The sequence below is a fragment of the Oryx dammah genome, unplaced genomic scaffold, assembly GCF_014754425.2.
Source record: "Oryx dammah isolate SB20612 unplaced genomic scaffold, SCBI_Odam_1.1 HiC_scaffold_29, whole genome shotgun sequence".
Taxonomy (NCBI): domain Eukaryota; kingdom Metazoa; phylum Chordata; class Mammalia; order Artiodactyla; family Bovidae; genus Oryx; species Oryx dammah.
Window position 1 is genome coordinate 47,565,775 of NW_024070213.1, and position 23,256 is coordinate 47,589,030.

General features: G+C 45.4%; 1 protein-coding gene across 2 annotated transcripts in view; it reads right to left on the minus strand.

The window, feature by feature from the left end:
• The window catches only part of BTBD11 (BTB domain containing 11), a 331,679-nt gene that overhangs the window by 134,205 nt on the left and 174,218 nt on the right, over nt 1-23,256 (minus strand). The window lies entirely within an intron of this gene.

Below are 23,256 nucleotides of genomic sequence, written 5' to 3' on the forward strand. Positions count from 1 at the left end.
ATTGTCATGAGAAAAACACACCCTGCTTAGCCTGCTGGCGTAAGGAAGGTGAGAGACCCACAGAGCTGATCCAGTACAATCTGGAGCTTGGAGCTGCTCCACAAAAGCAAGTGTTAATTTAATATGCCATTGAGAGGCCCAGGGTTGTTCATTACTCAGTATTATTATGGTGATGACTAACAGCTACACCTACTGGATGTCAATCACGGAGGAGACAATGAATGAGGCAGGCATGTGTTGTGCTGCATTAGGGACTGAGGATTTGGTGATGGACAGGATACACCTACTCCCGTTCCCAATGGGCTCACAGTCTAAGTGGAGGAGATGGACTATTACACACATAACCACAAAGCCACACCATACACGCTCTATGGTAGGAGAAGATGAGAAGATTAGCAGGGACCTGAACAAAAGTTTCTGTGAGCAACAGTTAGAACTGGACATGGAACAAAAGACTGGTTCCAAACAGGAAAAGGAGCACATCAAGGCTGTATATTGTCACCCTGCTTATTTAACTTCTATGCAGAGTACATCATGAGAAACACTGGACTGGAAGAAACACAAGCTGGAATCAAGATTGCCGGGAGAAATATCAATAACCTCAGATATGCAGATGACACCACCCTTATGGCAGAAAGTGAAGAGGAACTAAAATGCCTCTTGATGAAAGTGAAAGAGGAGAGTGAAAAAGTTGGTTTAAAGCTCAACATTCAGAAAACGAAGATCATGGCATCTGGTCCCATCACTTCATGGGAAATAGATGGGGAAACAGTGGAAACAGTGTCAGACTTTATTTTTGGGGGCTCCAAAATGACTGCAGATGCTGACTGCAGCCATGAAATTAAAAGATAGATGCTTACTCCTTGGAAGAAAAGCTACGACCAACCTAGGTAGCATATTCAAAAGCAGAGACATTACTTTGCCGACTAAGGTCCGTCTAGTCAAGGCTATGGTTTTTCCTGTGGTCATGTATGGATGTGAGAGTTGGACTCTGAAGCAGGCTGAGAGCCGAAGAATGATGCTTTTGAACTGTGGTGTTGGAGAAGACTCTTGAGAGTCCCTGGGACGGCAAGGAGATCCAACCAGTCCATTCTGAAGGAGATTAGCCGTGGGATTTCTTTGGAAGGACTGATGCTAAAGCTGAAGCTCCAGTACTTTGGCTACCTCATGCGAAGAGTTGACTCATTGGAAAAGACTTTGATGCTGGGAGGGATTGGGGGCAGGAGGAGAAGGGGACGACCAAGGATGAGATGGCTGGATGGCATCATGGACTCGATGGACATGAGTCTGAGTGAACTCCGGGAGTTGGTGATGGACAGTGAGGCCTGGTGTGCTGCGATTCATGGGGTCTCAAAGAGTCGGACACGACTGAGCGACTGAACTGAACTGAACAAGAGTAGTTGTCAATAAGTTGGAAGCATTTATTGAGTGCCTACAGTAGTCCCAATTCTGCTAGGCATTTTGGAGATGCAAAAGAAGCAGAAGATGTATTCAAGAATAAACTCACTGGGGAAACAAGACTGCCAATGACAAAACTGGAGTACAGTGAAGGAGTATCCACACATAGGTGCTGAATTGTTTAAGCCAGCTGTCAGGGCGAGGGGACAGACAGAAGGCAAGGGTCAAAATTCAAGTCCACTCCTTGCGCTGTGTGAACCACAAAAGCCCAGCAAACAAAGGCTCCTCCTTTGAACACGAGCAGGGAGAGGACGTACCTCTTCTGCCCCCTGCTGCATAATTAGTGGCTCCAGCCACACTGACCTAGTCACTCGTCTTGCATATCTTACTTTCATACCTAACAAGCTGACACAGTGGAGAAGGCAACCATAACAGATTTTTTTGAGTAATAAACAAATGGATAAACAGTACAAATGACCATTAATGTTTAATGTTCTTATAATCAGGAAACTGGTCAAATGAGTTTCTGAGATTGTTTTCTAACTATTGTTTTTCAAAAATCTTAGACTCAATAAGAATGTATTTTATATCACAACCCAGTACACAGCCTTCCTAGGTGGTTCCGTGGTAAAGAATCTGCCTGCTCAGCAGGAGATGTGGGTTCAATCCCTGTGTCAGGAAGATCCCCTGGAGAAGGAAATGGCAACCCATTCCAGTATTCTTGCTTGAGAATCCCATGAACAGAGGAGCTTGGCGGTACAGTTCATGGGGTCATAAAAGGGTCAGATACGACTCAGCGTCTACACCACCACCATCACCAGTACACACAAACACACACATACCATCACCACCACCAATACTACACACAGTTTTCATGTTTTCCATGAAAAAAAAATCATGGAAAATAATATTAATCCTTACTATGTATGAGGCATGCTCCATTTTTTCCTTTTCACTTCGTTTCTACCTTACCGATAAAAAATGCTGAGTGTAGCACCAAAAGTGATCTCATGGCCCACTAGTGGGTCGTGACCAGCCGTTTGAAAAACTCTGTGAGCCAGGCTGGTTCACACCTTGGCATTAACTGGGCAATACAGATCAATGATTTACTGGATAGTACTTAGCACTGGGCTGGGTTCCACATCAGCTGTAGAGAAGGTTGAGAGGTGATCTCCGCACTTTAGGGACCCTCTGTTTTTCAGGAAAGGCAAAATCTTCACAGAAATGCCCATCATGTAAGGCTGGCCTCCTGCCTGTCCTTTTCCCTTAACACCTGAGTCATCCCTCAATCACCCCAGGCAGGGACGCCCTGAGTCATCCTTGCTTCCTCCGGTTTGCTCACCTGCCCAGACATTTGGTCAGAGGTCAAGTCAAGTAGCTGTTGCCTTGGCAACGAATGCTGGGCCAACCCTTCATCTGATGCCTCTGACGTTCCTGACTAATTCAGGGATTCACCACTCTTAAAAGTGCACATGGCAAATGAGAGCAGGTGACCCAAGGTTCCGGGGATGAGGCCCTCTGCTGGGGAGAGGGGAGTAGCCAGAGGGCTTCAGAGTAAAGGAGACCTGGGAGTGAGCCCTGACTGTCAGGGGGGATGACATTCTCTAATGAACAATGCAAAAGGCCCTGACATGTCCTCACAGGTTTGCTTTCTCAGTAATTGCATTATGCACAGCAAGTTCTTATCCCAGGCTGGCATCTGAAACGTTGCTTCACACATGGGTTGAGGTACAAGCAAATGTGCCTCAAATGTGACTCCAGACTTGGAATCTGGAACCCAGCGCATCAGTCTTGGCTCTACCACTTCCTACCCATGTTTAACTTTGGGCAGGTCAGAGAACCTCTCTGGACCTCAGTTTCCTCTTCTGTGAAATGGGAGTGATAAGAATAGCCTTACCTCTCTCATGGCACTGCTGAGGGTGGGAGATGAAATGAGAGCATGTGTACTAAAGTACTTTGCATGTGCTGAGCAATAGTACATGCTTGACATATGTTAACTGAGATGAAAATTGGTCAATGTGTATAAACGTAGCTTTGAACTGCTTTATGCTTTATCATGAGAATAAATAATTTCCCTCAGAATTATTCATCCTTCTTTTAGAGGGTTATGAAATTTAAATGTGAAAATATAATTATTCAAAGAAGCTTTGAAAGCTAGAGTACTAGGATTTGAGAAATCTATAATTGATCTCTTGTGCAAAGATTATATACCAGGGTTTTCCTTTTTTTCTTTTGTTTTGACGACTCTATATGGGGTACACACACAAACTAGAGTTATTTTTTTGTGTATAAAAATCAACTATGTCAATAAGAAGGTCCCAGCTGCATATTTTGGTGTCAGATACAGGCTTGAGCGTTTTGGAGTACTCATCAGTTTCTGTTATTTGAGTCAAGGACAGTCACAGCCAGGTGACTGACCCAAGTTTCAAAACAGGGGAGACCTAAGGTTCAAATATGACTCTGGACCTAAAGGAATATGGTCACCTTGGAGAGCAGGTGACCACTGGGGAGTGGCTACTCTGTTGAAGGGGTCACCGTCTTACTGAAATCTATCACTGTGGAGTGGGTTATGCATTTGTCTAAGGGGAAATCCATTCACATTTTCAAAGGGGTTGGCAAGTGCTAAAGATGATTAACCAGTGTCTTTGAATGTCCACATTTCCAGCCATAACCAACCTGGGACTGACTAACCATGGGGAGGCCAGAGGCCAGAAACAGGCTTCAGTCCTGCCCCAGTCCCCTGGGCAACCTGGACAAAGCAATTCCCAGACCTTCAGTCAGCTTCCGTGTCTGCAAAAAGGGGTTAAAGTATCCACATCATCAGTTTGTTGTGTTGATTCAAGAAAAGAAATATTTAAGGCCTCCAACCTACAGCAAGTGCCTAACTGAATGGCCTCTTCCCACAATGTGCAGCTTTGTTTATCTAATGTCTGGATTAAAATAATCTTCCACAATCCTGTGTGACTGGAGACAGACAACTTTTTGGTTAGGTCATTTAGGATAGAAAATATGAGAGCCACTCTTCTGGGTGGGGCCCTGGACCAACCACTGATCTGGCATTTGTCTCTGCTGGCGGTGATCTGGGCAGTTCTGCCTCTCTGAATGCCTGCCTCTATAGGATCGTTCCTTGGCAAATACAACACCCTGCCATCCTTTCCCTCCACTCAGCTCTTCTGTGTCTCCATTCTATCATTGGATCAGGATGCTATTTACCCACCAAGAGAAAACCAAATAAGACAACCATCAGCACTCATCCAATCTCCCCTTGATGTGATGATGGTGATGGGAGACAAGGGGGCTACGTAAGGTCTTGGCATCCTGGACCCAGGCTTGGGTTCTGCCTTGTCTGTCTCTGGCTGTGAGAAGGAGACAGACTGTCCTGTGTCCTGCCTGCCAAACTAAGCCTTGTTTTCTGCTAGGTTGTCCCCAGAATTTAAAGTGGAGGGTCCTGGCACCAGTCCCAGCTTTAAGAAATGGGAAGGAAGCAGCTGGGGTGCAGCACACCAGCCCTCAAACTGGCACTGGACAGACCTGGCTGAGTTCAGATTCCTGCCTCGCCGTCTCCCAGCTGTGAGGCCTGGGGCTTGTGACTCGGCTCCTCTGAGCCTCTGTTTCTCCCTCTGAAACTTGTTTGATGCTATCTACCTCCTAGTGTGCTTGGGAGGCCATAATGGGGTAATCTACATGGATAACCTGTCACAGAAAAGGGGGCGATAAATGTGTGTTAATAACCCAAGTGAAGTTCTTTGAAGGGAAAGATTTAGGAATTCAATAACACGCTGCTAGAGGGCTTTCTTCTACTGTTTAATTTATCAAGAAATAGGGTAGGAAGTTATCAGATTTTTTTAAATGTTTGCACAATTGGCTTGGAAACTCCTTTTTATTTTAAGAAATTTGGCAGTGGGAAACAAATTCATGGCTGGCTTGGTGAACACACACATCTGTGAGAGGCATGCCATATTCCAATTAGGATGCACCCAGGCCACAGTTTATTTTTCCCCCATCATGAATTATATTCAATGGGAAAAGCTCTTAGGAAGTCTGAAGCTAAACCATCAAAAGAAATAAGTAGAAAACACAAAGATGGAGAATTTTCAGAAATGAGTTCAATAACATGCTGGTCCTTGGCAGCTGAATTGCCCGGGGTGAATAAGCATGCCAACTTAAAAGAACATGAAGATATCTATAGAACTACCATATGGCCCAGCAATCCCACTACTGGACATACACCCTGAAAATGAAAGTGTTAGTCGCTCAGTCATGTCCCACTCTTTGCAACTTCATGGACTGCAGCCCACAAGGCTCCTCCGTCCATGGGATTTTCCAGGCATGAATACTGGAGTGGGTGCCATTTCCTTCTCCAGGGGATCTTCCCGACCCAGGGCTCAAACTCGCATCTCCCAAGTCTCCTGTGTCGCAGGCAGATTCTTTACCCACTAAGCCACTGAAAACCATAATTCAAAAGGACACATGTACCTCAGTGTTCATTGCAGCACTATTTACAATAGTCAGGCATAGAAACAATGTAAATAACCAAGGACAGACGAATGGATAAAAAACGATGTGGTCCGTGTATACACTGCAATATAACTCAGCCATTGAAAGGAATGAAATGGAGTCATCTGCAGAAATGTGGATGGACCTAGGGTTTGTCATACAAAGCGAAATAAGTCAGAAAGAGAAAAACAAATATCGTATATTCAAGCATATATGTGGACTCTAGAAACATGGTACAGATGGACCTATCTGCAGGGCAGGAATGGAGACAGAGACGTAGAGATGGACATGTAGACACTGTGGGGAAGGGGGGGCAGGGATAAACTGAGAGGTTAGAATTTATATATATATATGTAGTGATTCCCTACGGACATGACTGAAGTGACTTAGAAGCAGCAGCAGCAATTCCCTGGTGGCTCAGACGGTAAAGCACGTGCCCGCAATGCGGGAGACCCAGATTTAATCCCTGGGTTGGGAAGATCCCCCGGAGAAGGAAATGGCAACCCACTCCAGTACTTCTGCCTAGAAAATTCCATGGATGGAGGAGCCTGGTGGGCTATAGTCCATGGGGTCACAAAGAGTCGGACACGACTAAGTGACTTCACGAGATACACACACACACACACACACACACACTACTGTGCATAAAATATGTAACTAGTGGGAATCTGCTGTATAACACAGAGAGCTCAGCTCAATGCTCTGTGAAGACCTAGATGGGTGGGATGGGGGTGGGAGGAGGCAAGTGCAAGAGAGAGGGGATATATGTACACATATAACTGATTCACTTCATTGTACAGCAGAAACTAACACAATATTGTAAAGCAATTATACTCCAATAAGACACAAAATAAAAATAAATAAAATAAAACAGACAAACTAAAAGACTATGAAGGTATCTATGGATCATTCATTCATTTACCAACACTAAGCACCGCAAAGACAGCAGGACACGTTTCTGTTCTCAAAGGCTCTTGGTCTGCAAGGGAGACAGACCACTCCACCAACTGAATCACTATGGGAGAAACAGCAGAGCAGAAGCGTGCATGAGGTCCAGCGTGCGTGGATCACACTGGGTGAGCCAAGTTGGCCTGAAACTGTCCGGGCATCTTCTCAGGGGAGCTTAGGAGACCTGGGGAAGCAGACATCTTATGGCAAAGTTGAAAGAGTGTGGATTCTGGAGCCTGAATGAATGCTCAGGTTGAATTGCACCAGTGCTACTTCACAGCAACGTCACCTAGGGATGCTATTTAGCATTCCTGTATCTCCGTTTCCTTGTGAATAATATCAGAATGGTCACTGTATAATATGCTCCTAAGGCCACTGGAAGATCAAATGAGTTAATGCATGTAAATCTTGGACCTTATACATAGCTCAACAAAGATGATGATGATGATGAAGATAAAGTTGGTGATTAGAGAAGCACATTCCAAGGAAGAGCAAAGGCCCAGAGGTATGTGCTCTGCCCACAAGAGTGGTTGGAACAGAGGGTACATGATTGGCATGGAGGGTGCAGAAGTTAGGGGAAGGAGCTGGATCAGGTAGTAGGGGCAGATCATCGAGGGCATTGGGCTAAAAAAAGTTTGTTCTTAAAAACTAAACTTTTACCTTCCAGCTAGCCTGTTTCTCTCTCTTTCCTTTTCTCAGCCAAAATTCTAGGAAGAGTGGTCAATACCCACTATGCCCACTTCTTCCTCTCCCTCATTATCTCTACACCTACTACCTACCTTTTGATGGATGCCCAGCAAATTCATGTTCATCCTTCAAGGCCCAACTCAGATGTCACTTCTGAGACCCCAAGGCTAAAGAAGTTTCTATTCTTGGGAAACTCTTAGCCCAGAGAGGAAGATCTGTGAACTGTGGAAATGTCCAGATTTAGGAGATAATCTGGCTCCTGGGACCACAGACTGTGGCCATTTGGAAGTTCTCTGAAAAGCATCTGTCTTTTTTGTTCTCCTACACAGCAGTAACACGTGTGGGCACAGTGTCGTGTGGTGGGAATAACCCAGCAAGGTAATAACCCAACCGGGTAATCACCTAGTCCTGGGTGCAACAGACAGGGAACTTATGTGTTAGAGTGTTTTGAGTTAAAAACTAGTCTTTGACACTTCAATTAACACATGGCAACAGGCCAGAGTAAAATAATGAGGAGGCAGCTTTGTGGTCAAGGGAGGCTTTCCTGCCCTACGTCAAGGTGGCCATTCTGCTTCCTCTTGAATACTTATAATTCAAATGCATTCATCATCATTCATTTATCCATCCATCCATCCAAACTTCCACTTTTATTATGGATCATCCTTTAACTAATTAAAAGGTAATTAATTAATTATTTTTTGAGCATCTACTATCCAATACATTGTGTATTGGGCATATCCAATACAATCAATACAATGGGGGTACAGAAGTAAACAATACGTAGTTGCTCTCTTGGAGCTGAACTTCCATTGATCTATTTACTTATCCACCCACCTAACCTCCCTCTCTCCCATCCATCTATCCATTTCTCCACCCCTCCATTCCTCCATTCATCCATCCCACATAATGTGCCAGACTGAGGCTATAATGAAAAGACACAGATCTTCTCCTTAAGAAATTCATAATCTAGTGGGATAAGTACACATGCTTATGAGTGTATTTATGTACAGGAGCTATAAGAGAAGCTCGTACATGCTACACTAATGGCACACGTAGAAATTGGATAGTCTACCTGAGTGGCATTGACAGGAAAGGATTCACAGATGAACTGTCCTAGGATCAGTACCAAAAGATGAGGTGAGGTTTACTAGGTGAATGGGATGGGCTGTGGGGAAAAGAAAGGTGTAGGAAAGGGCAAAACAGAGGCAGCAGCAAAATCCAAAGCACAGAGGCAAGAAAACTGATGTGTTGAAGGGACTGTAATATGCTCTTTTTATACATTATTGGATCTGATGTGCAAATATCTTGTTCAAGATGGTTGCATCTACGTTCACAAGAGATATGCATCTGTAGTTTTCTTGTAGTATTGTTGTCTGGTTTTGGTATTTAGAGTAATGCTAGGCTCATCAAATGCACCGAACGAGCTAGGAAGGGTTCCTTTTGCTTTTGTTTTCTGAAAGTCGTTGTTTTGCTGTGGTCAGTCGCTCAGTCGTATCTGACTCTTTGCCACCTCATGGACTGCAGCCCACCAGGCCCCTCTGCCCATGGAACTTTCCAGGCAAGAGCACTAGAGTGGGTTGCCATTTCCTCCTCCAGGGGATCTTCCTGACCCAGGGATCGAACCCAAGTCTTCCACACTGCAGGTGGACGGGGGCTCTTTACCACTGAGCCACCAGGGAAGCCCAAAAGTGGTTGTAGAGAACTGGTAAGATCTCTTCCTTAAATGTTTGGTAGAATTCACTACCTAGGCCTGATGCTTTCTGTTTTTAAAGGTTATCAGGTGTTGATTCAATTTCTTTAATAGATATAGGCCTATTCAGATAGTCTATTACTTTTTTTTGGCTGTGCTGCAAGGCTTGTGGGATCTTAGTTCCCTGACCAGAGATTGAACCTGAGCCCTTGGCAATGAGAAAACGTTAACTACTGGACCACCAGGGAATTCCCCAGATTGTTGATTTCTTCTTGTTGTGAGTCTTGGGAGATTAAGTCTCTCAAGGAATTGGTACACTTCACCTAAGTTACCAAATTCGTGAGCACCAAGGTTTTTTAAAATATAAATTTATTTATTTTAATTGGAGGTTCATTACTTTACAATATTGTATTGGTTTTGCCATACATCAACATGAATCCGCCACAGGTATACACATGTTCCCCATCCTGAACCCCCCTCCCTCCTCCCTCCGCACCAAGTTTTTCACAGTATTTCTTTATTATTTTTTTAATGTCCATGGGATTTATAGTGATGTTTCCTTCTTCATTTAAGTCATTTCTCTTTTTGTTCTTAGTTAGCATGGCTAGCAGCTCATCAATTTTATCGATCTTTTCAAAGAACCAGCTTTGGTTTCATTGATTTTCTCTGTTGATTTCCTGTTTTTAATTGATTTCTGCTCTAATTCTTACTATTTCTTTTTGTTTGCTTTTGATTTAATTTGCTCTTCTCTTTTTAGTTTTCTAATGCAAAAGCTTAGATTCTTGATTTTACATCTTTCTTTTTTATAATTTTTTTTAAATTGGAGGATGATTGCTTTATAATATTGGGTTGTTTTCTGCCATATATCTTCTTTTTAAAATACATGAATTTACTGCTATAAATGTCCCTGTAAGCACTGCTTTTTCTGCATCCCATACATTTTTATGTTGTGTTTTCACTTATTATTAGTTAAAAATATTTTTAAAACTTCTCTTGAGATTTTTCCTTTGGCCCAAGTGATATTCAGAAGTGTGTTGCTTAACCTCCAAGTGTCTGGAATTTTCCAGCTATCTTTCTTTTACTGATGTCTAGTTTAATCCTGTTGAGGTCTGAGAACAGACATTGTATAATTTCTATTCTTTTGAAGTTGTTCAGGTGTGTTTCATGCCTCAGAATGTGGTCTATCTTGGTGAATGTTCCATGTGAGCTTGAGAAGGATTCTGCTGATGTTGAATGAAGTAGTTTATAGATGTCCATTATGTCCAGTTTATTGAAGGTGCTGAGTTCAACTCTGTCCTTACTGATTTTCTACCTGTTGGATCTGTCACTTCTGATAGAAGAATGTTAGTCTCCAACAATCAAAGTGGATTTATCTATTCCTCCTTTCAGTCCTATCAGTTTTTGCCTTTTCTTATTACAAGGTATGTTGAAGTTATTTCAAGCTGCTTCTTTCCCAGATTAATTTAAATTTGGAATCATTAAGTATCTGAATATGGTTAAGTTAGTGCAGATGATGACATTAGAAAAAGAAGGGAGGAGCTGATAGGCAGCAGGAGTGGTAAGGCAGTATATAGCCATTTAAGAGACCTCCTAGATTTATTTGAATCTACAGCATGTGCCCTGAAACAAATTTAGCTGTGCCTTTCCCTGTTGCCAACTCTTCTGTTCTACTCTTTTTCACTGAGATTTCCTTAGAAAACACAAGTTGAATTAATGAATGAGGCCTGGGTAGAGTTCTTGATGGAAAAGAAAGATTAGTATGTTTTAAAGAAAGGTGTTAATGATACATTAGCACCCCACTGAGAATTTCTCCCTATTAGAGAAAGAACAGGGGCTGGAAAACGGATTTCACAGCAGCTGTCAGAACATTTTTATGCCAAGGACAAATATTCACAGGTTTGTCTTCCCCAGGATGTCTAGGAACCATTTCCAGGTAATTGCGAGGGTACATTCTACAGTAGAAGTCTGTGCATTTGGCAGAATTCCAACTGGAAATCTTTTTCCAATGGAACTTCTGCAGAGTAAGAGCATGAAGATAATTTATATTCATAACAAAGACCTCCAAGGCCTGTGAGATCCTGAATCACCCAAGAAAGATTAAATCATGTTCAACCGAGCTTTAGTGTTAAGTGTATTTAATTGTATTCTAACTCTTCAAAGACTGATTATCTTTAATTAAATAGCCTGGTGACTACAGACTTATCACTTATTTGATATGATATAGTAAGGAACTATTCACTAGGATATTTAATAAGTTGAAATACCCTATGGCTGACCACACAGAATGACAAGAGGGGGGTGTGTGTGTGTGTGTGTGTCTGTGTGTGTGTGTGTGTCTACAGGCATGGAAGAGATTAGGCCAACATTTTGAGAGCTGGCTAAATGGTGCTGTTAACATAGCGTAGATGTTAATGGTACATAAAAGCATAAATCTGCCATTTGCAGCCACGCATGTGTATGGTGATATAAATAACTAATAGGGCTTTCACAATCCATTGAAAATACAAAGATTACTAAATTGGCTTTTAAAAACATTAGAATCCCATTAGGCCAGAAACTCAGCAGCTGATTACAGAGCAAAATCAACCTCAAGAGGACTCTAAATTCTCATTTGTTGCTGCTGTTAAAAGGTACTGCACTTTCAACAAGGCCATGGGCCCCTGGGGAAGAAAGCTCACAGTCCTTGCTGGCGAAAAAGGGCCCTATCCAGCTATGCATCTGGTTAAGGATGCTTCTGGGCAGACTCTTCCTCCTAGCACCTGTTCTGGGAGTTCCATCAAGAAATATTAATATAAGCACAAATAATTTTAACTTTGATAAAGTCCAGTTTACTGGTTTGTTATTCTAAAGGTTGTGCTTTTGTGTTATACAATTACTCCTTACTCAAGCCAAGGTCTTTTAGACATTCTCCTTTTTTTTCTCCCTATGTTTTAGTGTTTTGTCTTTTATATTTCTTTTCAATCTACCATTCATTTTAAGCTAACTTTTGTTTGTGGTGTGAGTTTATTTTCCTTGTGGATGTTCATATGTCCCAGAATTTTTTGTTAAAATAAGTATCCTCTCCCTACTTGACTATTTTGCCACCTTTGTTAAAAATCAGAAGACCATAAATATAAGGATTTATTTCTGAAAAAAAAAGAAATATTAATATATAATGTAGCCCAGATATAAGTCAATGTTTCTCAACTTTAAAAAAAAACCTTATGGCTCCCTCCCTATAGGACATTTTCTTCCCTCCCCACCCCCACCTCTACTATATTCATCACGTCTTTTAGAACTGTCTACTCAGTTGGTGATTTTAAATGTTTTGTACTGCCTGCTGCTGCTGCTGCTGCGGCTGCTAAGTCGCTTCAGTTGTGTCCGATTCTGTGCGACCCCATAGACGGCAGCCCACCAGGCTCCCCCGTCCCTGGGATTCTCCAGGCAAGAACACTGAAGTGGGTTGCCACTTCCTTCTCCAATGCATGAAAGTGAAAAGTGAAAGTGAAGTCGCTCAGTCGTGTCCGACTCTTCGCAACCCCATGGACTGCAGCCTACCAGGCTCCTGCGTCCATGGGATTTTCCAGGCAAGAGTACTGGAGTGGGGTGCCATCGCCTTCTCCGTTTGTACTGCCTAGAGCAGTCTTAAGCCCATGGTGACCCTTCTCCACTCCAACAACCTTCAGAGGCTCTCATTGCCTAGAGGATAAGATGGGAACTTCTTCACTTTTGCGATCTCTACCTAACCTATCTGTCCAATCGAATTTCATACCACTCCCCAAGTGACAGAGGGACTCACTCTCCTTGGTATGATGCTGCCCCCCCCCCCCCCCCCCCCGTCGCCCCCATGCCTCTGCTTCCACAGCTCCTCCAATCCAGAACGCCCTTCGCTCGGCTTTCACAGGAAGCGAGTCCCCCTTCCTTCAAGGCACAAGGTAAATACCACTTCCTTCAGCAGCTGCCCCAGATCTCCTCGAGGGGCTGGGACCCCTCCTCTTTCCACAGCAGGGTGACGTATGGAACTTCCACATCCTTTCAGAGCTGTGGCAAGAGACTCATGATGCTGATGAGAAACAATAGTTCAGATTTTATATGGCACTTGCTATGAGCCAGCCACTATTTCAAGTGCTTTGTGTGTATTAACTATTGTAATCCTTACAGCAGTTCTCCACAGTTGGTGTTATTATTGTTGTTATAGTTTACAGGTGACAAAACTGAGCTGTGCACACACACACACACACACACACACACACACACACACACACACTCTCTCTCTCTCTCCCTCTGTGTGTGTATATATACATGCATATGTATATATACACGTACATGTACATACCCACAGTCAGTTGTCCATCCTTCCATTTATTGTGTGTGTGCATGTGTGTGTGTGTAATTGAGTGCCTTCTCGTACAAGGATATGTGTCACAGAGAAAAATGACACAAATGCTCAGGAGTTCTCTTGACAGATGTGAATATCCATTTTGAAAACTTGTGTTGTTTTATTACTTAGAACCATGAGTCATGAAACCATTTTAAAGTGCTGAAGCCTTTGACACCACTAAATCCAGTGCCCCCAGTCAGCACACATGTTTTCTGAGTGCCTACTATGTGCTGGGCCTTGGGCATGAGATGGTGAAGCCATAGTTGCTCATTAGGAGAGTTTACTGCTCAACTCTTTATTTTTGAGATGATAAAGGTTTAACCAGAGAGGTTAAGTAACTCTCCTGAGGTCACACTAAATTGGTTTAATCCAATTGCTGAATTATGAAAAACCACTTCCAGTTTCAGAAATAAATTATCAATTAAAAAATTTTAAATTGCAGTATAGCTGATTTACAATGTTGTATTAATTTCAGGTATAGAGCAAAGTGATACAATTATGTACACACATACACATATTCTTTCTCAGATTCTTTTCTATTATAGTTTATTATAAGATACTGAATATAGTTCCCTGTTTCCCTGAGTTATACAATAGTTCCTTGTTATGTATCTGTTTTATATATGGTAGTGTATATCTGTTAATCCTAAACTTCCAATTTATCCCTTCCCCCATTCCTCTTTGGTAATCATAAATTTGCTTCTGTGTCTGTAAATCTGTTTATTTCATAAGTAAGTTCATTTGTATCATTTTTTAGATTCCATATATAACTGATATCATATGATAGCTATCTTTCCCTGTCTGATTTACTTCATTTAGCATAGTAATCTCCAGGTCCACCCATATTGCTGCAAATGGCATTATTTCATCCTTTTTTATGACTGAGTAATAGTCTAGATGAATTACCAGTTTTGAAAGAATCGTCATATAATCCTATATCTGTAATACCATGTGGTAGGCCACATCATGGTCCCCAAAGATGTGCACGTTCTAATCCCTTGAACCTGTGAATAAGTTACCTGGCAAGAGTGGAAGGAATTAAGGTGGCAGAAAGAATTAAGGTTGCTAATCAAGTGATTTTAAGATTAGGAGGCTATCTCGGATTATCTGGGTGAGCCCAGCGTAATCACAAGTGTCCTTCAAATAGGGAAGAGAGAAGCAGAAGAGCCCATGTCAGAGCGATTCAGTGGGACAAAGACTGGACTGGCTGTAGATGGAAAGCGATCATGAGCTGAGGAGTGTGGGCAGCCGTAGAAGCTGGAAAAGGCAAGGAAAGGGGTTTCCCCCTAGAGCCTCCAGAAGGGAACATAGTGCTGCTGACATCTTAGTTCTGGCTCAGAGAAACTCATCTTGAACTCTGACCTCCAAAACTGTAAGAGAATACATTTATGTTATTTCGGGCCATCCAGTTTGTAGTAGTTTGTTACAGCAGACATAGGAGCCCTGTGCTTCCTATCAGGAGACAGCCTTACAAAAGTCCTCAGGGTGCTGGGGACCTGATGGAGCCATTCTGAAATGAACACCACCTGTCTTTCTAGAAGTCCAGACATCTAATTTCACTTTAAAACTCAGTACTATCTATTCTCAGTCTGGACACTTTCTCAGCCTTTGCCTTTTTTTCTCCTCTGGGTAAATTCCAGTGGTTAATGCAGAAACAGAGATACCAAAGAATGCCATTTTTCATAACTTTCTTCCTCAGTTCTTCAAGACACTTCTGTCTCTACTTTTAGATCATTGTCTCTGACATTTTATTTTCAGAAATGCTCTTGGTATTCATTCCTTGGAGCCCACTGAAGAAGTGACCTTGAGGGCTGATGTTTCCCACCCCATGCCCCCACCTTCCTTTCATTTTTTCAGTTTCTGTTTGGAGACTGTCTTCTGCACTGGGGATGTGCTTATGATTCAAGGTCCTCCTAATGCAGAGGGGAGGGGAAGGGGCTCGCAGAGCGGGGCCAGGCTCTGTGCTCTGGTGTGAGAAGGAGGAATCACTCCTGCCCACTGGAGTCAGAGAGGTGATGTGGGACTGAGCCACTTCCAGGAGAAGCAGGGATGCACCCTCCACCTCGAGGAAGGGAGATGGGCGGCAAATGGCTCCTCTGGGGACGCAGAACAAGAGCATCAGTTTTCCTGACACTGAAAAGCTGTCCCTTTCTGGGAATGTGAGTGATTGTGAGAAATGCCTCGCCATCCAGCTTTCAAGAAAATATTTGCTGAAAATCTTCTTAGTGCCAGGTTTTGTGCAGGGGGGTCTAGATGAGGAAGATGATGATGACGGTGATGGTGGTGATGCTGCTGCTGCTGCTAACACCCACTATGGACCAGGCACTGTTCTAAGTACTTCTCAAATGTACTCACGTTCTATATCTTCAGGTGGCGCATATGAAATATTTGCTGAATTAATGAATAGAGAATGACTTGGTCCCTACCTCTCTAAGCTCACAGCCAGGGGTAGGGAGTGGCAGAACAGAATGAAGGGCAGATGCGTGAGGGGAAATAGAAACAATAATCGTGATAGGAAAAGAGTTGTGGTCATGCACATGGGCCCCAGAGTCAGACAGCCTGGGTTTAGATTCAGCTCTGTTCCCTACTAACTCGCTAGCCAAATGGATGAATCTCTCTGTGCCTCAGTTTCTTCACTTGTAAAGGGGCAGTGATCAGAAGAGCATTTACCTCATGGGTTGTTTTGCGTGCACCCACACCCGAACAGTACCTGGCACACAGCACAGTAACTGTGCTTCTTGTTCTTACAAGGTGCTCAGCAGTATTCCTCTAAGCCACTTGAAGGCAGGTTTGGTTGTTCAGATTCCTAATTTGGCTTCTATCCTAGACTAGTTCTCAGCATCTAATTGGGAGTCTTTGCTGCCTCCATTCTTGCTGCCATTTTGGCCAATAAAATCCCCACACCTGATCTCCTAGTTTGCATCTCTATTTCTCTCCAGCCGAGGAAGACTTCAAGGAACAGATGACATCTGAGCTGAGTCTTGAGGAAGGTGTAATTTTAAAAAGAGAAGAAGTTAATTAAAAAAGAAGAAGAAGAAGAAGGAGCTGATCTAGCTAGAGGGGGAAAGCAGGGGAGAGAGGGGACTCCTGGGGAAAGGTAGGGCAGCAGGCAGAGCTGAGGGATAAGGAGGTGACAAGAGGCGGAACTACAGGAAGAAAACCCTTGACCAGCAAATTCACATTTTACAGGTTCAGTGGGAGCCACGAAAATTTCCAAAGCGTTATAAACCCGTAATTGTTATAGAGGATGGTGTTTACCCTGGGGGTGGCATTATTACCAGCTCAAATGGCAGTTGTAGTTGTAATAATGATGTTAATAGGCACAGCAGTGATCATAGTAGTGGGAGTGACAGTAGCATCATTGTGAACACTCGGAGCACCATCACCATCATCTTTCTTACACTTCCGGGTTTTTTTTTGGCTGAGCCGGGTATTCGTTGCTGCTCTGGACCTTTCTTTAGTCGCAGTGAGCGGGGGCTACTCTCTGGTTGCAGTGCGTGGGCCTCCCCTGCGGGAGGCTTCTTTTGTTGTGGAGCACGGACTCTAGGGTGTGCAGGGTTCCACAGCTATGGCTCTCGGGCTCTAGAATGCAGACTTAGTAGCTGTGACGTGGGCTTAGTCGGTCTGAGGCATGTGGGATCTTTTGGACCAGGGATCGAACACGTGTCTCCTGCATTATCAGGTGGATTCCTCACCACTGAGCCACCAGGGAAGCCACTTACAGTTACTTGTATTTAGTACTTACTATGTGCCATTCCAAATACTTCTGAGTCTTATCATACTTAATCCTCACAGTAACCATATGCGCCAGCAAACATTATCATCCCCATTTACAGATGACAAACCAGAGGCAGGATAGAGTTATCTGACCTGGGCAAAGCTGCAATTGGAACCGAGAGACCCAGGACCCGGATGCTTGTTAAAGACTGCATAAGGAGCTGCCCTGACTGGCTGATCCCATGGGAAATGGACATTGGAACTGATACCTTAAGGGGCACCAGTATCTTTGGCAATTCCAGCTGAGGACAGGAAGGCCCTCCCTAAAGTTCAGGGAGCACTCAGGAAGGGGAGCCCCTTAGAAGTGATTGTGGAGTGCTGGCTGAGCCTTGGAGGTGGTAACTGACGGGGCAGCCAGTCCCAAACTCTGATGTCCCTCTGGCCCCAGTCAGAGATGGCGTCCTGGATGGCTGTGCCCCGTTCTAGCCATACACAGGCCAGGGCCTAGGATTAGCACACAGGAGCAGCCAGGAGCCCCCTCTGCAGGCCCCCGTCCCCCAGGGGTGCCTCGCCTGGCCATCTCCCCCAGGGTATGGGGGTTGGGCTGTGACTCTGAGCCCCTCTGCCACCTGCCTCAGGTCTGGTCTGCCTGCAGCGCACATGGACAGAGGACCATTCGCACCACAGAGTGGCTGAGCCTGTGCCAGTGGGCCTGGCTCCGCCCCACCCTATGCCCAGGTTGGATGCCCGCCAAGTGGTCCAGCAGGAGGTGGACCCCAAGTGCAGTTTGGCTCTGCTGCCTGCAAAACATGTCACACCCCCTTCTACTCCCTCTTCCTAGTCACCAAGGAGAGGGGGTGGGGTCCCATGGATGGCTGAAGGTGCAGGTGGCCTCACTCACAGACGCCCCTGGAAGGGGACCCTCAGGCAGCTGGGGGTCCCGGCTGCCCCCCTGCCTTCTCCTGGGTCCTGAGAAGTGACTGTCAGCCTGCACCCTATCTCTGCATCTCTCTGACTCTCTGACAACTCCCCTGTGGTCCCCATGGTCTCCTGCCAGGAGATGAAGCTTGAAAGGCCTATTTTTCAGGCTCCAGGGGGACTGCGATGCCATCTTTCTGTGCCTTGATTAGGAATGATCCTGGGGGCCTTCTGAGGGAGAGGCTGAGCTCTCCTAACTGCAGGATACAGGAAAGGAGGGCCACTGCAGAGGGGGCCTCTGCAGGGAAGGGAGGCGCTGCCTGGGGATGGCTGCTCCAGCCTGAGGGAGGTGGCAGGGGGAGGAGGGAGGTGGCAGGGGGAGGAGGGAGGTGGCAGGGGAATGAGGGAGGTGGCAGGGGGATGAGGGAGGTGGCAGGGGGATGAGGGAGGCCTTTGGGGAATAACTTGTTCTGGAGCAGCAGAGAGAGGCCCAGGCTTTGAAGGCTTGCAGGAGAAGAGCATTGAAGAGCGCAAAAAGCAGATATGCCTAGGATACCTCGATGACCTCTTGGGTCCTGACTCCGGTGAAGCCGAGTCTCATAGCTGGGGCCACTCAGCTCCCTGACCATACCTGGCCTCGGCCAGGGAAGCCCCTGGCCTTCAAACAGCTGGCTGAGGGCTCTGTCAGCTTTTTTGTCAGCTCTTCACCCCTGACTGCCCCAGACTCCTCACCAGTGACTCAGTTCCATATCCTCTAGGCTTGTCATGACTTTTCTTTCCCAGCCTGCTTATTGTGGGAGGGTGGAGGTCTTGGCGGGACTCATTTTGTGGGCCAGGAATCCCACGCTGCCTAGTGACCCCCTGGGATCTCGGAGTGCTCCTCAGATCTCCTTTGCTTCCAACCAAGACCCAGGATTCAACATTCAAGTGTGTCTACCACAGTCTGTGTGCTTGGAGCTAAACAAAGCTAGGTGCATACCTGTCCTCTTTCTTACTTGCTCTGTGGCTTTGGACAAGTGACTTGACCCCTCTGATCCTCTGTTCCTACGTTTGTAAAGTGTGGATAATAATACCTCCCTTTGCAGGCTTGTTGTGAGGTTTAAGAAGGTAACTCACAGTTCTGGTTGCTAGGGCTGTCATAACAAAATACCACAAACTCAGTGGCTTGAACAAAGACATTCATTATGTCACAGTTCTAGAGGTTGGACATCTGAGAACAAAGTGTTAGGAGGACTGGTCTCTTTTAAGGGCTGTGACAGAGAATCTGTTCCATGCCTCTCCCCTACATCCTGGGGCTTCACTGGCATTCCTTGACGTGAAGAGGCATCGCCTTCATCTGGGCTTTCATCTTCACTTGCTGTTCTCTCTTTGTGCATCTGTGTCTGTGTCTACATTTCCCTTTTTAAATAAGGCCATCAGTCATATTGGATTAAGGGTCCATCCTACTCCAGCATGACCTCATCTTTACCCACAACTGCAATGAACTTATTTCCAGAAAAAGTCACCTGCTCAAGTGCTGGGGGGCAGGTGAGACTTTTGGGAGGACACAATTCAAACCATAACACATAGGGGAAGCCACCAAGCACAGGATGGATTCTCAAATAAATAAATAAATAAATAAATAAATAAAGCCAGACCCTTTGGCTTCCCCATGAAAGAGGAGCTGGCTTCAGAGGCTGAGAGAAGGTTCTAGCACTCTGAGGGTGCTTTGCTGATGGAGTCAGGCTCTGCTTGCTGCTGCCAGCAAGTGCCATCAGAGGGCCACCTTCATGTGCCAGCCAGACTTTCCCATCGGGGTGTCCTGCCCCAGCAAGGACCTCCCTGCCCCACACCCAGGGCGTCTTCTGCATGGTGGCTCCTGCCGCCTGTGATAGGGGAGGGAGGGATCAACTCACTCTCCATCTTTCCTGCCCACCCCTCCCTCCAGGGACCCTGAGTTGGGAGGCCCCATGAAGCACCTCAGTCCCCAGGTGATTCCTCTGGGCTGGACTTGGTTCCCCTTATATTTTCTATTATGGAAAAAAATTCTTCTCTCTGTGGCTTGGCCCTAGGGAAGCTTAGCTCACCTCTCCAGCCCCAGGTGCTACTGTGCCTCCTGTTTGTCTAATGTCATTCTGATCCTCACAGCAGCCCTGGGAAAACAATGCCTTCTAAACACTGAGGCTGAGTGGCACTCATTAGCACAAAGCTCCTTCCTTGCCCTCTGTTCCTGCACGGCAGCTGCCCATCGGGTTACCTCTGGGAAGGCGAGTGGCTGCCCAAGGGCAGAAAGCTAATAAGTAAGCAGAGAAGTCAGCACAGGTTCTTCTTGGGGCGATCCCTGCGTGTGCTGGCTTGAACAGCGACACTGCTTTCTTTGGTTGTGTTGAGTGTGGTTGGTTGGCCTCTTCTAGCGGGGGTCTGGAGAGTCCCAGGGGAGGTGGGAGGAGTGCCTGCAATGGAGGGAGGATGAAGCGAGGAGAGGGGAGGCAGGGGCAGTCCGAGGGCCTGGGGCACAGGACACCAAAGTGCCGCTGGTGTTACGAGCATGCTGGGGTGAGGACGGGAAACCGTCCAGCTTTGGAGCTGGGAAAAGCCAAGGGCACACCCTTTCTCTGCCTTTCTCAGGGGCACCCTGGACAGGGCACTCCAGGACTCTGGGCCTCTGCATCCCTGGGAGCCTGGCTTTAACCTCTCTCCTCCAGAAGTATTTCTGCCCTGACCCAGCCAACCCAAGGGCAGGCTCCCCTTCCCTGGATGCCCACCACCTTGTTATCTGTGTCACTCTTTGCTCATTGCTCAAATAAATACTTAGCTGATGGTAATCAAATACTGTTTGTTTGTTTTTTAAACCTGTCCTTTCCCTCTAATAAACCAGGTGATCCCTGAGGGTCTTTCTAGCAATGATTGGTTTGTGACTGTAAAAATGTAGCTTGGGTCTTCGTCAGTCAACAGGTTTCCTCAAAGATCAACTTCACTGGAATGAAAAGGGGTAATTTTTTTTTAAATTTTTGCTGAAATATTTGCTGGTGCTGGCAGAATTTATGCTGACTTACTCCTTAAGTAAGCTCCAATACTTTGGCTACCTGAGTACTGGAAAAGACCTTGTTGCTGGGAAAGACTGGAGGCAAAAGGACAAGAGTCTGGCAGAGGATGAGATGTTAGATAGCATCAGTGATCCAACAGACATGAATTTGAGCAAACTCCGGGAGATAATGAAGGACAGGGAAGCCTGGAGTGCTGCAGTCTGTGGGGTCACAAAGAGTTGGACAGGACTTAGCAAATGAACAACTCCTTAAGTGTAATGATTGAAAAGGTGGCCACGTGGTCAGGTCACATTAAACACCAGTAAACATGGCAGGTAACATCCTTCCCTTCTCTGAAGATGCTCCTGGCAAAGTTGACCGGACACTTTTCCTAATGGCCATCAGTTCAGAAGGTAGAGGCCTCAGGTCGCAGGTGCCAATACCTGTGTACAATATAAATGATGAGCTGAAAGGAACAAAGAAATGGAAAAGCACAGGCAGTCAAACAAGAGAGCTTCCTGTTCCCAGAAAAATTCCTTCTTTCTTGTCCATTTGCTGAGCACACTTCTCCGAGGCAGGCACAGCACTGGACACTGGAGATCTGGTGATAAATGACCCAACCTCTCTGGCTCTGAGGGGCTCACTGTCCAGAAAGTGACCCCACTTAAGCCTTTGGCCACGGAGCATATGCTGTGTGCCAGGCATTAGGGTTTGGAGAGAGCACGAGTGTTTCTGCCCTCGATGAAATCCTGGGAAGATACAGACACAGATGTACCTTTTTATAACACGATGGAATATGCACTGTGTAACAGTTGTTTCCATCTGTAAAATGGGGTCAGTACTGGCATCTATGACCACGTGGTGAACAAACTGGTCTCTACAGAAACTTCCTGGGTTTCCTGCTCATCTTTTTTACCAGCTGTGTGAATGTGCAAAAGGTAGTTAACGTCTCTGGGCTTTAGTCCCCTCATTTGTAAAACCGTGATAACAGAGGCACCTACTGTTCTTCCTAAAGGAAATCAGTCCTGAATATTCATTGGAAAGACTGATGCTGAAGCTTAAACTCCAATACTCTGGCCACCTGATGCGAAGAACTGACTCATTTGAAAAGACCCTGATGCTGGAAAAGATTGAAGGCAAGAGCAGAAAGGGACAACAGAGGATGAGATGGTTGGATGGCATCACTGATTCAATGGACATGAGTTTGAGTAAACTCCAGGAGTTGGTGATGGACAGGGAGGCCTGGCATGCTGCAGTCCATGGGGCTGCAAAGGGTCAGACACGACTGAGCGGCTGAACTGAGCTGAACTGGTCTTCCCTGGTGGTCCAGTGGTTAAGAATCCACCAGCCAATGCAGGGGACACAGGTTCAGTCCCTGGTCTGGGAAGATTCCACACGCCACAGAGCAACCAAGCCCGTGCGCCACAGCTACTGAGCCTGTGCTCTGCAATAAGAGAAGTCACCACAGTGAGCAGCCCGTACACTGCAGTAGCCCCTGCTCGCAGCAACTAGAGAAAATCTGTGCACGGCAACGAAGACCAGAGCAGCCAGAAATAAATAAATACATTTTTTTTAAAAGTACCTACTACTTAGAGTTGCGGTGAAAGTTAAGATAGTCTGCGTGATATGCCAAGAACAGAGGCTGGCATGTGATGTTCTACGAACATCAGTGATTATTTGCTTATTCAAAGTCCTTTGGGAGCCTGAGGAGGATGTGGTTAACTTTGTTTTGGGCTAGGCTGGCTACAGAAGTTTCTCAGTAGAGGATATACCTAAATTGGACCTTGCAATATACATAGGAGTTCGCTAGATAAAATTTTGTGTGTGTGTGTGTGTTGGAGCACAGGTTATCTAATTTTTTTCCTATAAAAGGCCAGACAGTAAATGTTTTCAGTTTTATGGGTCATATAATCTCTGTGGTAACTACTCAATTCTGCTGTTGAATAAAAGTGGCTGTGCTCCAATAAAATTTGATTTACAAAAATAGGCCCTTAGGCATAGTTTGCCAATCCCTGAATTAGAGGACTAAGGGGATA